General features: G+C 43.0%; 1 protein-coding gene across 1 annotated transcript in view; it reads right to left on the bottom strand.

The window, feature by feature from the left end:
- Slc39a10 (solute carrier family 39 member 10) overlaps nt 1–15,446 on the bottom strand; it is a 109,493-nt gene extending 94,047 nt beyond the window's left edge. Inside the window, exon 1 of the mRNA XM_087902288.1 lies at nt 15,357–15,446. The gene's annotated coding sequence lies outside the window, so the exon portion shown is untranslated. The remainder of the gene's footprint in view (nt 1–15,356) is intronic.
- Nucleotides 15,447–16,337: the final 891 nt, after the last annotated feature.

Genomic DNA, 16,337 nt, shown 5'->3' with positions numbered 1-16,337 from the left:
GAGGCCACTCTTTTTAGCTTAATACTAATATAATTTGATTAATGACATTGTTATACAATTCAGGTTCCTCTCTGGCAAGAGCAGAGAACATGATTTATGTCAGGGGCAAGCTAGCCTTTTCTGCAAAGACCCAAATGGTAAATATTTGGGTTTTGCTTGACAATTAGTCTGTGGACAACTGTCCAGAAGTAGGCTCAGACAGTGTATGTATAAACAAGAGTGGTCGTGTTCCAATCGAACTTTATGTAAAGGTGAAATTCATGCTTTGTGCCATTTCCACACGTCAAAAAAAAAATATTCTCATTTTCTTTTTTCAAGCGTTAAAAGTTTAAAAGGCACCCTCAGCTTGCAAACTGTATAAAAATAGAGAAGGAACGAGATCTGCTATAAAGCGAAGGTGTTCATGTTAATCCATGGTGTAGTCTGTAATTGCTGTAGAGAGGTCTAAACTAAATGTAAATCTTTCAATAGTGACTTGCTTTAATTCGTATTCAGGAATCTGGAGGCTGCTGTACCTTGATTTTTCTTGTTTTGCCCCTATTTATAGACTGGCATACGAAAGAATAACACTTCATACCTGTGTGCCATTCCCCTTGACACCGGCTCCAACCCTGCTCTCCCCGCTCTCCCCGGACCTCTCATGCCTCTCTGGCTGACTCCTCTCTTTCCCTTGGGTAGTCAGTCAGTCCATGTCTCTGCTTCCTTTCGTTTTATGGTGTCTCATCTCACCCCAGCCTGGCCTCAGTCTCCTGTCTATTTGAGGATGACCAGGAATTCTGAGTCTTCCGGTGCCCGCCTTCCTAGTGCTGAGATTACCGGCTGGCATCGTGATGCTTCCGGTTCCCTTTCTTCTCATCGCACTGGTTCCGTTTCCCGATTTCTCTTTCCTTTAAAATGTCTTCTTCACGTTTTGTGATGTCACTTCTAGTTTCATGATATCCCCCCCCCCCCAACACATACTCCAAAACTTAAGAGAAAACATGCAGGATTTGTCTTTATGAACGTGCTTATTTCTCTTAACATAGTGATGTCTGGTTCTACCCATTTCCCTCTAAATAGTATGATCTAATCTTCTTTAAAACTACGTACACTTCTATAACATTGTGCACATGTACCGCATTTTCTTTATCCATTCCTTTACTCATAGAGAGCTGAGCTGGCTCTAAACAGTTGTGACATCAACTGTGTAAGCATTGCTGTATTTTGGCTGAGTCCCTTTTAGGCGTGTACCCAAGAGTGCTATGCCGTAGTTCTAGTTCCTGGGACTGGCCCCTCCCTTTTTAAGATTCATCTTACTTTATGTGTATGAGTGCTTTGGCTGCACGAACACCGTGTGTGTACCGAGTACCTGCAAAGCTCACAGGAGGCATCTGACTCCATAGACCTGGAATTACGGAGGGTTTTGAATCACTAGGTGGGCGTCAGGTCCTGAACGTGGCTTCTCTACCAAAGCAGCAATGCTCAGAACTGCTGAGCCTCTCTCCACCTGCCCCTCCCCCCACTGTTGCTGTTGTTGTTCTGTTTGTTTGCCTTTGAGGCAACGTTTCGGGAAGCCCACTGCAACCTCTAACTTCTTTGGTACGGGAGGATGACCTTGAACATCTGACCCTGATGTTTTCAGGCATGCACCACAATAATCAGTTCGATGTGGTACTGTGGATTGAATCCATGGCCTGGTACATGCTAGAAAAACACTACCAGGTGGGCTACTCCCCCAACTCGATATATATATTTTTAATCTCTATATTGACTCCCGTGAAAATCTGCACTTCCAACAGCGATGAATACAGTTCCCCCGAGTTCTTCAAGCTCCCTCTCATTTGTTTTCTTGAAGATGACTGTTGGACAGACTTCCGTTTGCATACTAAATTGCATATTAATTAATTGCATATTAAAATGGATACATTTGGCAGGTGTTTTATTGGCCATTTGTATCTCTTCTATTGTGTTATTGGCCCATTTATTCATTGGATAATTTGTTTTATTTTGTCATTGGCTGTGCTTTTGTTGTGGTGCTTAGTTTAAGTGTAGTTTAAAAAGAAACAATCTCTCTCTCTCTCTCTCTCTCTCTCTCTCTCTCTGTCTCTCTCTCTCTCTTTCACTTTTTACTTTTTGGAGGCAGGGTCTCCTGCAGCCTAGGTTGGCCTTGAGGATCACCTTAAAATTCTGGTTTTCTCTCTTCCCCCTCCTACGTGCTGGCCCTAATGAGCCTGCCAATTTCCTGGTAAAGATGAAGCCCTAAGAAGAAGGCCTGTTTGCTTATTCAGATCTATTTCTGCAAAAGCATGGTCCACTGCTCTGAGAAGCCCCAGTGGCAAAGTCAGATATCGCCACACACAACGGAGTACATAAGAGGGGTCTAGAAGTACAGCATAGCCAATGTAAGTCAATGCCAGTCTTAATGAGACCACATGGCAAAAATAAAAGTCAGGGATGGAGAATTGACTCAGCAGTTAGCAAAGGATCCAAGTTCCATCCCAGCACCTAAGCAGGGCAGCTCACCACGGCCTGTGACTCCGGTTCTGGGGGGAGCTGATGTCTTTTTCTGGCCCCCAAGGGCACTGAGTGTACATTCACAAACCCACACCCACCCACAACACAATACACATTATTATTAAACATAAAATTAAAAAAATAAATTGATAAATAAAAAAATAATAAATGGGTTGGAAATGTGATGCAGTGATACAGCATGTGCCAGGGCTTCATAAAGCAAATAAACAAAAGTCAAAGGTGGTCCCATTACAGTTATCAAACTTCTTCTAGAAATACTCATTCTCGTTCAAAATTTCTGCCTTTAGAATCTTTTCATTTCTGCTCTTTTTCTCCAGAAAATTAAGAAGCGATTCAGGAACAGACAGAGGAACCGGAATGGAAAGGCGGCAATGAAAGGGAGTCTTTTGGAAGTAAAACAAGGGACAAGACAAGCAAGCAGAAAGCGTGCATCTTGCACCTTAGACTCCTACAGAGATGGATGCATGCAAATGACTTCAGAGCTGGGATTGGTTAGCCTTGCTAACGGGTGTGAGTACTTTCTTTCAGGCGTAGCAAGATTCGCTAGTTGGTATAGCTCTTTGGTTTTCCTCCCCAGGCACGGTTTCATCAGCTCAGATCAGTCTCTTCAACTAGCTTGGATCTACTTCCAGAAGATTCTTTCCACACTCTTTCAATGCACGCACTTGATATCCTCCTTTAAGAGTGGAATCAAAACGTGTATCCTAAAACTCCCATATAGTGTCATAGTCTGGTAAGTTACCATGGCAACTTCTAAGCTTACTGAAGAAAAGTCGCAAGGGTTTCTTTCTAGCCTGTTTCCATCATGATGTTCCACAGTCCCATCCTGACCTGCGGATTCCAAGACCAGAGAAAAGCTCTCTCCCGTATCCTCCCTCCCTCCCTCCCTCCTTCCCTCCCTCCCTCCCTCTCTCCCTCCCTCCTTCCTTCTCTCCCCCATTCCTCTCTGAAATGGAAATGATGGCAATCAAAGGATATTTTATTGTGGAAGGTAGTTTTGTTTTGGATTTTGAATGTTTTATTCTTCCCATTTGTTACACGACAGATAAGTATGCCAAGCTTAATACCGAATTTTCCGATATTGGGTATACTACCATCATGACTTTATAAAGGCCAGTGGCTCATTTAGAAAGGACACTGTTGTACGCACCGAAGAATCTAGGATCTAACTACGTGCAATGCTTTGCCACGGCCTTTGGTACCTTAGGCAAGTGAGGGCAGAGACACAGCAAAGACGGACAAAAGTCTGTCCATGAGGGTTCACCCGAGAGCTGCGGCATCGCAGATGACAAAAGCTGGGTCCTTCTGGCTCAATCTTTCCATTCCCTTAAATCAAAGATCCTTGCTTGTGACAACCCATTCAGTACCTGAAGTCTAAGAAGAAGGTGGCGAAAACGCTCTGCATTAGAAAGTCCCCAAGCCCTGTTCTACTCTGAGCTGCTTTCTTATCAGGGTTTCTAATTTAGAGTCTCCTTTGACACCGTTACAGGCTTTGACTTTCTCTTATAATATTCTAGAACATCTACTTTGAATTCTCAACTCGACACCAGCTAAAATCGCCCGTGAAGAGAGTCGCAGTGAAGGACGGTCTGACTCAGGCTGGACTGTAGACGCATCTGTGGGAGATCATCAGGATTGCACTTATTTTGGGGAAGACCAACCCCGCTATGGATTTCATCATTTCCTGGGTTTGAGTCATGGACTGTAGACGACCGAAGAAAACTATCTGAGTAGGAAGCACACCTGCGTTCATTCTTCTGTGCTCTTGACAGGAGATGTGGTATAACTATTTGAGACACATTTCTGTTTCCTTGACTTCTGCTACAACGGATCAAACCTAGACCTTTAAATCAAATAAGCCCTTGTCCCTTGAAGTGACTTTGCGAAGGTATGTTTATCACAGCAGTGGGATTGGAATTAGGGCAAATGTATCGTATCGATGAACCCTATTGGTCCCCATCAGTTTTTATTTGTTCATAAGCCAGGTTTCTAGTCAAAAGCAAACAATATCACAATATCGTTCACCTTCTTCTCGTCATCCAACCTTCAGTTAGCATACCTAGTAATGTCAGATATCTTGACTTGTCAACAAATGCAGATTAAAAAAAACATGAATCAATAAAGTTCATCGATTCTGGGATGATAAGATGGCCCAGCATCTTATGCTGCCTTTGCTGGGTGGTGGTAGTACACGCCTTTAATCCCAGTACTTGGGAAGCAGAGGGAGGTGGGTCTCCATGAGTTCGAGGCCAACCTAGTCTACAAAGTGAGTTCAAGGACAGCCAGGACTGTTACACAGAGAAAAAGAAAGAACACTGCCTTCTCTTTCATAGGATTTGGGTTTGATTTTGAACAACCACAGGGTAGCTAACAGCTGCCTGTGAATTCAGTTCCAAGGGATTCAATGCCCTCTTCTTGTTGCAAGCTATTTGAACAAACTGCAAACCATGAGATTTTGTTATTTAAATAAAATCAACCATAGGTCAAGAAGCACAGCAAGTAAGCAGCTGACTGGAAGTAACCATAGAGAGTAAGGGGTGAGAGAGAGAGCAGGAGGTGAGAGAGAGGGGGGGGGAAGTAGATGAGAGGGACGTCCTTACTGGGGGAGTTTTATTTCAGATGACATAGGACAGGCGGTCAGCCAGCTGCTTTCTCTGCCTCTCTGAGCTAGCAGGTTTTCACCCCAGTATCTGGCTCCCAAGTTTTTATTGGTAAATCCAAAAGATAGAGACTTAGTTAAAACGTTTGCCTGCCTACATTTTCCACGTCTCCAAAGCCAGTGACAGGCTGATGACAGTGCCAGGTGTAGCTGCCAGCTCAGGACAGATCCTGGCCCCTTTGACCACATCAGCAGCAGGTTTTGTTTGGTGAAATGATTGTTTTCTGGAAGCAAGCCACCCCTGGGGCTTTTTCCTTTCATAGCCCGGGCGGGGTCTCACCCTAGAGCACCCTGCGTACTGAGCCAGTGCGGAGCAGGGAGCTCTTCCTCACCGTTCACAGCCCTCTCTCAGCCCGGGCCGTGGCTAGGTCTCTAGTGTTCTTTTCCTTCCCACCCTTTACGTTTTGTTTTTCTGTCTGCCCCACTTGTTTTTTTCTTCATAAATTTGTCTGAGAATAAGCAGTAATAGCAATGCCACAGCCTCAGTGTTATGCTGTTTTGAGATTTCCTTTGAGAAAGAAATTGGCCCATTGCTTTTTGCTCTTGAGGCACAGGCCGGAGGCAGCCAGATTCTTTGCCAAATGGTCACAAAAATGGCCTCTATTCCAGTTCCTAACACTTAGCAATTTAAGCTGGGCCCCTCCTTTCTGTGTTACCCTTAGCAGCACTGGTTCCAAGCTCCTGCTGTAACGTCTTATTAAACTCTGCTTGCAGCATTCAACTGTTTTTTTCTAGTTCTAAATTCTCAAGTATTCTACATTAAAAAACAAAACAGCAATAAAACAAAACAAAAACCAAAACCCCCAAAACATAACAAAACAAAAAAAAAACCAACAACAAACCCAAACAAACAAATGGAAAACAACCCCACTCCCAACACACACACACACACACACACAAACACATGCATACACACCACACAGACACACACACAAGGCAGGGTTACCCTACTGTCCTGGGTTTGATCCCTGTGATATCTGACACCCAACACACATACACACACACACACACAAACACACACATACACACCACACACACATACACACATACATACACACCACACAGACACACACAAGGCAGGGTTACCCTACTGTCCTGGGTTTGATCCCTGTGATACCCCACACCCAACACACACACACACACACACACACACACACACACACACACACCACACACAAGGCAGGTTACCCTACTGTCCTGGGTTTGATCCCTGTGATACCCCACTTTCAAAACACATACACATAAACATATACCCCCCGCCACAAGGCAGGGTTACCTTACTGTCCCTACTGATAATGAGAAAAATCTCCTTATAATTCTGTAAACCTGAGACGCTGCCTAGCACAGCACATAAAGTCTAGTCTGGAGAAGTAACCTTAACAACTCCTACGACTTCTGATGTACCCCTGGTTCACATTACCTGGTTCAGATTACCGGATTCACATACTTGCTCTGTTTCGTTGGAAAAAAACATTTATGAGGATTCCATACGGCCACTCCTGCCCTCCTTTCCTGAATCTTTCTCCTGAAGTCCCCTTTTCAATCACATACTTCCTGTCCGAAGAGTTTGGAAATCAGAGTTTGACATGTACCCCCAACACTGGGCAGCCAGGAGGGCCTGAAGTTGGAAGAGGGTTGTAATCAACAATTAATTCACACTTCAGCCTCCCCATAGCTGGAACTAGAGTTTCTACCCAGGAAGTGGACACCTCTGTAAGCTTCATAGTTGGCACTGACCTGAAATGCCTACCCATCTGCCCGGGCCTGTAAGTAATTTGCTTTTATCTCTAAAATTGGACCTTTGTTATAGCTAATCTCAAGGTGCAATATTAAAAAAGTAATACAAAGCATAGAGCAAGGTCAAGGGAGATGCAGAAAGCAGGATTCAGACTTTTTACATTTTCTTTGTCCAATAGGAAGTCCTCAGAAAATGTTAAACACCGATGCAGGAGCATAGCTTTGTTTTTGCATCTTTGACCCTTCTAGTAATGCCAGCATCATGAATTCTACACATGCTTTTAACATGTCTTATAGTTTGGGTTGCGATCCTAGTCTTTAACGGCTGAGCCATCTCTCCAGTCCTTAACATGTCTTAATGCACATATTTCTTTGCGTGTGTGGTGTGTGTGTGTATACAGATGCACAGTTTTGGATGCCTGTGTATGGAGCCCAGGCTGGGTCAGCCTCTGCAGCTGCTCCTCAGCAGTCATCCATTCTGATACCTTCTAGATGTTTCCTTCAGACAGGTCTGTCATCGATCAAGTAGGCAGCCGTGGCCCCAGATTCCTCTGTCTCTGCCTCCCCAGCATTAGAACTGAAGTGGCTGTCGCAAGACTTGGCTTGTGTTTTACTTTCTTTCTTTTTATGTGGGTTGAAGATAGAGCTTAGAAGAGTAAGTCAGGGGACCACTTGTAAGACTTGCTTCTCTGCTTCTACTATGTAGGTCCTAGGGATTGAACTCAGACTTTGTTTTTGATTTTAGAGATAGAGTTTCTCTGTGTAGTGCTGGCTATCCGGGAACTCACTCTGTAGACTAGACTGGCCTCAAACTCAGAGTTCTGCCTGCTTCTGCCACCCTAATACTGGAAGTTTTAATCGTCAGTTTGTCTTGACTTTTTTTTTTCTTCTAGTATAACCTACAATGTAAACCAACCATTTGGGGATTAATGATCAATTTCAGTAGATATGGTGATGGCCAGCAACATACCCTTCTCATTGTTGGGGCCGGAGGGACGGCTCAGAGGTTAAGAGCATTGGCTGTTCTTCCAGAGGTCCTGGGTTCAATTCCCAGCAACCACATGGTGGCTCACAACCATCTGTAATGAGATCTGGTGCCCTCTTCTGGAGTGCAAGCATCCATGTAGGCAGAACACTGTATACATAATAAATAAATCTAAAAAAAAAAAGTTTTAAAAAAAACAAACAAAACCCAGAAAAACCATATCCTTCTCATCACTATTTTGCACATATTATTCGTCTAATAATTTTCTAGTTTTTTTTCTGATCTGCACGAATATTTTACCAAGTTGTTAACTACTTTCAGAGCGTCTGCAGTACAAATTAATGGGATGTGGGGAAACCAGCCTGCATGCGGGCCACTGCCTTGGATAGACATGTGTCTATCATACTCACATGTCACAGTAGGAATGAAAACGCTTGGTTGCTGTTTCCTTCTGATCTGATTTGACAAGTTTTTCCACGGTGTTAACAGCTGAGGGTTGTAGCTCTGTGGTAGAACACTAACTTGATATACAGAAGGCCCTGGGTTCGGTCCCTGGCAACCCTTACTCTCCTGTACACAGAAATTCAAGCACACGTAATTCTTTTGTATATTGCTTTGTGGAATGCTTGCCTGACAATGGTGTCATCTACTCAACAGTCTGCTTCATCCTGGAATCTTGTGGCTGATAGAAAGGATGAAGGCAAACGAAATTGACAGTCTCTACCTTATTTCACTCCTTGTAATTACGATTGTATGGACTACGAAAACCATGGGGCGACTCTCAACATCTCTCAGTGAGGTGGCAAAGAATCAGCCACCTCTGCTTCGTTCCTCCCGATATGAAACTGTTTCTTAAAAACCCAGACTTGGTTCAGAGAGTAAAGGCATTGAACACCATGGCTCACAGTTTGAATTTGCTCCCTGGAGCCCACTTGGTACAATCAAAGAACCAACTCAACAAGTTCTCTTCCTAGTTTAACAGGCATGTTGTCACGTCTATGTCATATGCACGCACAAGAAGAATAAATTAAATTATGCTGGAAGTACCTAATGCTGAAGGCTTCAGAGGGGTGACTCCTTTCGCACCCAACAAGCATTTTTATGTGACACATACTTTATCTCCCTTACTAGACTTAGCAGTTGCTATGCTTGCTAATCAGCCAAGAACTCAGAAAGGGCATTGAATGAGAGAGGGTCAAGGCAGGTGAATCTCATAATCAAGGCCAATAAAACTTTTCCTAGGGTACTTTGTTCTTGTTTTTGTGTTTCTTTCCCTTTTCCTTTCTCTTCTTCTTGGGGCTTTCGATGTAGGCCAGGCTGGCCTCAAATACACAGAGATTGGTTTGTCTCTGCCTCAGAAATCAGTTTTTTTTTTTGCTCTGTAATAATTCAAGTTGTGTCTTCAACAAAATAGTACCTAACCCTGGATGCACTCACCCATTGAGCATTGCTCAGGATTGACTTGAATGACGTCAACTTCAAACATGTCCTAGTAGGGCGGCACAAAGCTGTGCCATAGAGACATTAAAAATCCTTGGCATGACCTTGGTGGCAATGTCTTAAGGCCAGAGTGGGTTGGATGGGAGCAACCTGGCAGCAGCTATGGAGTCCGGTCTACCAAGTTTTCAAGGTGTCAAGTCCAAAGCAAAAAGGAGGAAGACCTGCTTTACCTCTCTAGGTAGGGGAGAGGTCAAAACAGTGTCAACTTGAAGTCCTACAAGAGTGAAATTTTGGGGAAATGTTTGTGATCCTAATTAGCATCTTAATGTCCCCTCCCATCAAACTTGAATCCGCCGCTTGTTTCTCCACGTTGTGATTCCTTTTCAGGGCCTATTCATTCTCCTAGTGTCTGCTTGTCTGCGCTTGTTTTTTCTTAGCGAAGATCATTTATTCTTGAGCTTTCAAATCTTACTTTATAATTTCACCAAATTTCACAGGACACGAGATTATCCTTGGGTGAAAAGGGAACTTTACCTTTCTGCCTCTGGGCTGGGGGTGTAAGCTCTGCTGGTAGAACGCTTGTCTAGCGTGTTCAAAGCCCTGGGTAAATTCTTGGCACTATGTAAACCAGGTGAAGAGGTCTATCACCCCCAACACCGAGACGATGGAAAGAGGGGGTCATTAGTTTAAGGTAGTCCTTGGCCCTTAGCTATATAGAGAGTTTGGAGATAGCCTGGGCTATACAAAGTTCTTTCTTCTCCAACAAAACAAACCTATCAATGATAATTTTCGCAGTAAAATCATTTGATCAAGTCGGTTGTTTCCTGCCATGGGAGGAGGACAAACCTTGGTTTGGTGAATTGCTGTTTGTTTCAGAGCCACATTTTTTTTTTTTTTAGGACACCTAATCAAAAATCTTTATCACTGTATCAGAAAGCCTGTGGCATCAAACACTTCCTTCCATCCCAGAATGCATTCAGCTAAAAGCGCTCTTCCCTAATTATCTTTGGTTCCCTCAGATCTCCTACTGAGATCTTGGAACATCTGCTCGCCCGGTCGCGCAGATTCCAGACTTTGCAAGTTGCTGTTAGCTAGATGGCTCCACAGATCCTGCGCTTCGAGATACCTGGCTTATCTCCTGCCGTCATGATGTTTTATCGTGCAGTATCGTTTGGTCGGGGTAGCAATTGGGAATCTGTCTGAAGCAGATGGTTTCTTAAATTTTTAAAGTAAATCACATGTAAGCCGTTAGCGACGCTACGGAACAAAGCACCTGAAGGGTTTTGCTTTTATTGTGTTTATCCCAATTACTGTAGTAGTTTAAATGAAGCAGCCTTATAAAACATTTACATATCTGTGCGGACTTAACTCAAGTTAAACACATTTCTAGTAATTTACACGTTATGTTTAAGACGAAAAGAAAGTAATTTAATGAGAAAGTTATTTTTTTTCTATTGACTGTAATAACCAGTTTCTTTTTATTTGGATGGATAGTTTTTTCATTCTTTTTCTATATTTTTCTCCCCTTTTCTTCCCTTTCCTCTAGGCTAACTTCTGCCTTTCTCTCTGTAATTTTATCTTTTTCCCCACAGGAGGTACCTTAACAGGGCATATTGGCAGAGCCTGGGATGCTGGGGGCAGAATTCAAGGCCAACAGCAACTAAGAAAGCCTTGCCTGAAAACACACATAAATGGATAGAATAAAAAAAGGAAGAATTAAGATAGAAGGGAGAAACCACTGAGCCTTAACCCAGTGAGGTTGGTATAGCTTTAATGAAACACAGGTCACGGAGAGCAGCAAGCAGCCTCGATGCACTTTGGATAAGGAACACCGCACACTCTACTGGAATCGATGCCCAGCTCATGACTAGGGTATTATACATTATTGAATCTTTTGTGGGCTTGCTGTAGGTCCATTTACACAAGCCTGGGAAAACCATGCAGTGGCCATCTCTATTTGAACTCTATACACACCACAAGGGAGACAATAACAGTTTTACTGTGCAAAAAGGACAAGTCCACGATCTGCTTTCTTGATAGCCTCGGTATAGTTAGTGGTCAAAACAGGAAGCGCCATTGTTAAGGTGCGGGAACATGAAAGCTCCACTCTGAAAAACGCCTTGAACCTTCGTCCCCAGGAGGACAGTTGGCCTGCAGGAACTCTGGGCGGGACCATATGGCTTCCTGCGGTTTCTTCAAAGTGGTAAAGCTTGTTTGGCTTTTAAAACACAACTTAAAGGAAATACACTTAGTCATTTTAGAGGGGAGAGCAGCATTCAGCTGCTTTGAGATCGTTATGGGCATCCTGAATCGTTTGTCATATGTGGCTAAAGAGTCACCAAGACTTTAGAGTTAGGGAGAAGACTCCAGTCCATTTGCCCCAAACTAATTTCTTTTAAATCTCTACCTGTTTCTGCGAAGGCCCGTGGCTGAGTGTGGACGATCTGCTTCCGTGGCTGACACCCTTTCTCGCAAACGCATGGTGAGAAGTTCAGGGGCTTTGGGGTTTGAACTGGTTGAAGCATAATTCCGTTTTCTAGACCCCTTCTGCACACGTATGCACAGGTCCTTTTTATAATATCTGTTGCCTTGGAATGACGTTTTAAATAAAGAAAAACAAGCCTTCAGCCAGGAAAATGAAGGTCAGTTCAAGAAAGAAATAATATATTAGATATTGCTTTGACTTTTGGTTCTAGCCTTCCAAGGTTTTCACAACTCACGTTGGACAGCCAATATTCTAGAATGACCCATCATTCGAAATAAGTAGAGGCATCTCTTTCTTTTTTATTTTTCACGAGTAGAATGAATTGAAGCTGCTTTCCTCATCTCTTGGAATGTGATTGTTGCAGGCATGACTGCACCAATATACGGAGGGACTAGATTACCAGTTGGTGGTTGTCATATTACAAACACCATACTACATCATACTACAAACACAATTTAAAGCAGTAATACAGCAGAAGGTAAAGTCCCCATATAACAGAGTCAGAGGCAATGTAACCTGTAGCTCCTCATCCACCTAGTTCCAATCCAGGGCTTGTGCTGGGGAACCCTTGTGGGTCTTTTTTTTATTTTTTGGTTTCTTGAGACAGGGTTTCTCTGTAGCTTTGGAGCCTGTCCTGGAACTAGCTCTTGTAGACCAGGCTGGCCTCGAACTCACAGAGATCCGCCTGCCTCTGCCTTCTGAGTGCTGGGATTAAAGGCATGCGCCACCACCTCCTGGCTATGGATCTTCTTTATGATCCTTTAAACTCAACGCATCCTGCTGATTAATCTTTACAATGATTTTTGTTGCAATACGTGGAAGAAGAAATGTCTCCTTACTGACCTGGGCTGCTTTGGGTATGACTGGCCTTAAGGAAAATCGAGCATTTTGCAGAAAGATTGAATCAATTTAATCAAATTTGCTTGAGGTTATGTTTTCTTAAATTAAGCAAACAAGCAAATGCCCAGTAGGATTAAGGAGGCAGCAGAGGAAGAGGGAATGGTCTCAGTCTACCTTTGAGGCCTTCTATTGTAGCTTCCACCTTCTCCCTCCGAGACCATGGTGCACCTGCCCCCTTCCTGTCTGACATGGTGGGTGGTCGGAAACCTAGTGGGTTTTATTCATGGTGTTGGAATTTGGAAACAGAAAGCTCAAAGGAAGAAAGCAGTTGATTTCAGAATGAAAGTTCAGGTTGAAAAGCCGGTGCTCTTTCTATAGGAAAAATATGTAAGCTGAAAAAAAAATTCCATTTAAAAAGTAGTTTACAGCTTACAAATCATTTCTTTCGTGCAATGTCATTTGAGGTGCCACGATGGAGGTCCAGAACGATAGCCTGACCTCTGCCGGAGGTCATCCCCTGAGCCCTTTCCCCTCCTCTTCCTTTGCCCCTCCTCTCCTTCCTCTCTGTGGTTCTGAAACGCTCTTCGTGAATGTTGAAAAGGAAATAATAGATGAACAGTTTTCGCGGGGGCGAATTTAGTACGCTATTTGTCTTTGCATTCCTAGTACTTAATTCTGAGAGAGTCAATTAATGCTTGTTGAGGGGATGAATGAACACACCAAAAATTAAAAGGCAAATTGAAACAGAAGCATCTTTTCAGACATTCCATGAAGATAGACGATCAATTTCATTGTTTAAAAACTTTAATTTAATTTAATGTAGTACCGAGGATCGGAAACAAGTCTCTACAAATGATAAACAGCCACTCTACCGTTGAACTATATGCCCAGACCTAATATTATAATTTTTAGGTCATGATTCAGTATGGAATACTGTTAGAAGCTATTCACAATCCAGCCATCCATATTTATCTATCAGTTCTCTCTAATATATACCGGTCACTAATCTTGTTAGCCTCCTTCCAAATAGTACTTTTTCCCCTTTGATCTTTTGAGACAGGGTTTCTCTGTTGCTTTGGAGCCTGTCCTGGAACTAGCTCTTGTAGACCAGACTGGCCTTGAATGAACTCACAGAGATCCACCTGCCTCTGCCTCCCAAGTACTGGGATTAAAGACGTGCGCCACCACCACCTGACCCCAAATAGTACATTTTAATCAGCTATTATCTATAGATTTTCAGGTCTTAAGTTTTATTCTAATTTTAAATTGCTATGCCTTATTGATAATTTAGATGTTAGAATACATTATTCAGCATTATGAAGTCTATTGGAATACAACAGATTAAAATGATCAAAATGCTGTCTTATCTGCAAGAAAATAAGACGTTTCACTAACATACATTTAAATCAGTTTTGTTTATAGCTGCTATACTCCTTCATGAATTTCAGGTTTATGGAAACATTAGCAGATCATTTTTGTGCTATTACATGCATATGGCTTAACCATGTTTATATATGTTTATACCTTCATATATATGTATGTATATATACCTGCTTATCAGATAGGCAACCTAGATGTACTGAACTTTATCTTATTTCCTACTGCCAGAAGCATTGATACAATGTGTTTACAATTCCCAATACCACCTGATTCCCAACTCCATCCCTGGCACACACATGGGTCACACCCATAGTAGAGTGGTTACATGCACACACATGTGCACATGCTCGCACACACACACACACACACACACACACACACACACGATCTGTAAGGTCTCTAAGTAAATATTTATATACAGGACTTGAAAAATCAAACTTAAGGAAAGAATCAATTAATTATTTTAGAATTAATATGTATGACATTTATGGCCAAGGAAAATACATTGAGGAGAAAAACTAATCTCAAAGAAGCCGTACATTTCATGGAGTCATGCCTCTAGAATTCCTAAGGAAGAAATATACAGGCTCATTTATCAATATTTCCTTCTGCCAGAGATTGACCTGAGGGTGCACACTCCACCACTGAGCTATGCTTGAAGCTCCAGGGTCAGATCTGGAGTCTCACGATTCTACCAAAAGACAAAAAAAAAAAAAAAAAAAAAAAAAATGCTAAAGATACAGCAAGCTGCCATTCTGCCAACTTAGCTACTGTTGTCAAGGAACGCGGCACAATGCCCTCTAGTGATGAGTGACCAACTTGGGACCAACTATTCACATAGAAGTCACTGGGTGAGTATGGACGCGTCCCCCAGAGTCGTGTGCACAAGACAGAAAATCTTCCTGAGAGAGTTAAGATTGCGAGAGACAAGTTGATGGACAGAAGGAAGGGGTTATAACGGTAGTGGTCAGCTATATTAATAGAGATGAGTTTTATGCACAGGGATGTGTTATAGTGATGCAGATGATCAGTATTGATGGAGATACTTAGTATTGATAGACTTGACTTGTGTTGATGGAGATGAGATCAGCTGTACTGACAACGGTGATTCACATTAACAGAGATGAATCCCGCAGATCCAGACTGTACAATCGAAAGAGATGAGCTGTGTTGATAGACAGGAGATGTACCAATGGAACCGAATCGTATTGAGTTGTCTCGACAGAGAAGAGCCGAGGATGCTCGGCATGTGAAACTCCATTCCTGGCTTGCATCTAGTCCTGCTTCTGTTGAGATAAGGTGTGGGCAGCACCTACCTCAGGTCTCCACGTCCCAGCTTCAGTGCCCTCCCATCCAGTCCGCAGCTGGGGTCAGACTAACGATGAGCTCTCTCCAGGCCACATTCCTCAAGGAGCGGTGGTGGAGAGGTGGGGCACATTAGAAACCAGAGTCAACAAAACCTTTTCTTTCTCTTCCTTTTTTTTTTTTTCAAAAGAAAAAGACTTCAAAAAAGGGAACCAAGATAACTTTTGAAAGAATTCATGCCAAACTGAAAATACTAACAATAACAATAAATAAACTGTTGGGAGTTCAAAGAGTAAACTAAAATAGTGACTGGAGGAAACCATCTTTGCTTTGTTCGGTGAAGGACCTGGTTCCTTGTCCTAAAGCCTCTTCAAAGTGCCATAGCCGGCTCTTTGGTTGGCTGCAGGAATATTCCCTGAGGGAAAGATTTTCCTCACCATTTCTCATCTGTTTGATAAACAGACGGCACAGGTGGTTTTTTTTTTTTTTTATTTTTAGAGAAATACCAACAATCTGTCTACTTTGTACGGTTTCTACAGCCCGGTGGAATCTTTTTGTTAACTGTTCACAATGGCTCAGTCTTTTTGCTCTAGATACACTGAAGAAAATGAAACACTTTCGGGCCTTCAGATCTCTGTGTTTAAGCTCAGCGGGACTGTTTCAGCTGTCTGAGAAAACCAGCAAGCTGAAAACCTTTGCCTGAAGTGCAGAGAAGCGCTTATCACTGTCTCCGTGCGGTTGTTCCCCTTTGATGGCGGTCTCCACGCTGGGACAGGCACACAGCGTGTGGAAATGACACACCCATCGTTCCCACATTCAAAGCTGTGGAGCAACGGGAAGGCCTTACTGAGCCGAGGTATTAACTGCAGATTCTTCCCCAATGCCTTTAACGTTTTCTCTCTTCTGAGCATCAATTGGCTCAAACTTTTAGCCACCCCTGGAACCTCCTTGTTTTCTGGCAGCGCCTTTTGCATGGTAGGCAAGCACTCTGC

This window comes from Myodes glareolus, chromosome 27 (assembly GCF_982192425.1).
Source record: "Myodes glareolus chromosome 27, mMyoGla1.1, whole genome shotgun sequence".
NCBI classification, from domain to species: Eukaryota; Metazoa; Chordata; class Mammalia; order Rodentia; family Cricetidae; genus Myodes; species Myodes glareolus.
This window is presented reverse-complemented; position numbering and strand designations above follow the sequence as displayed.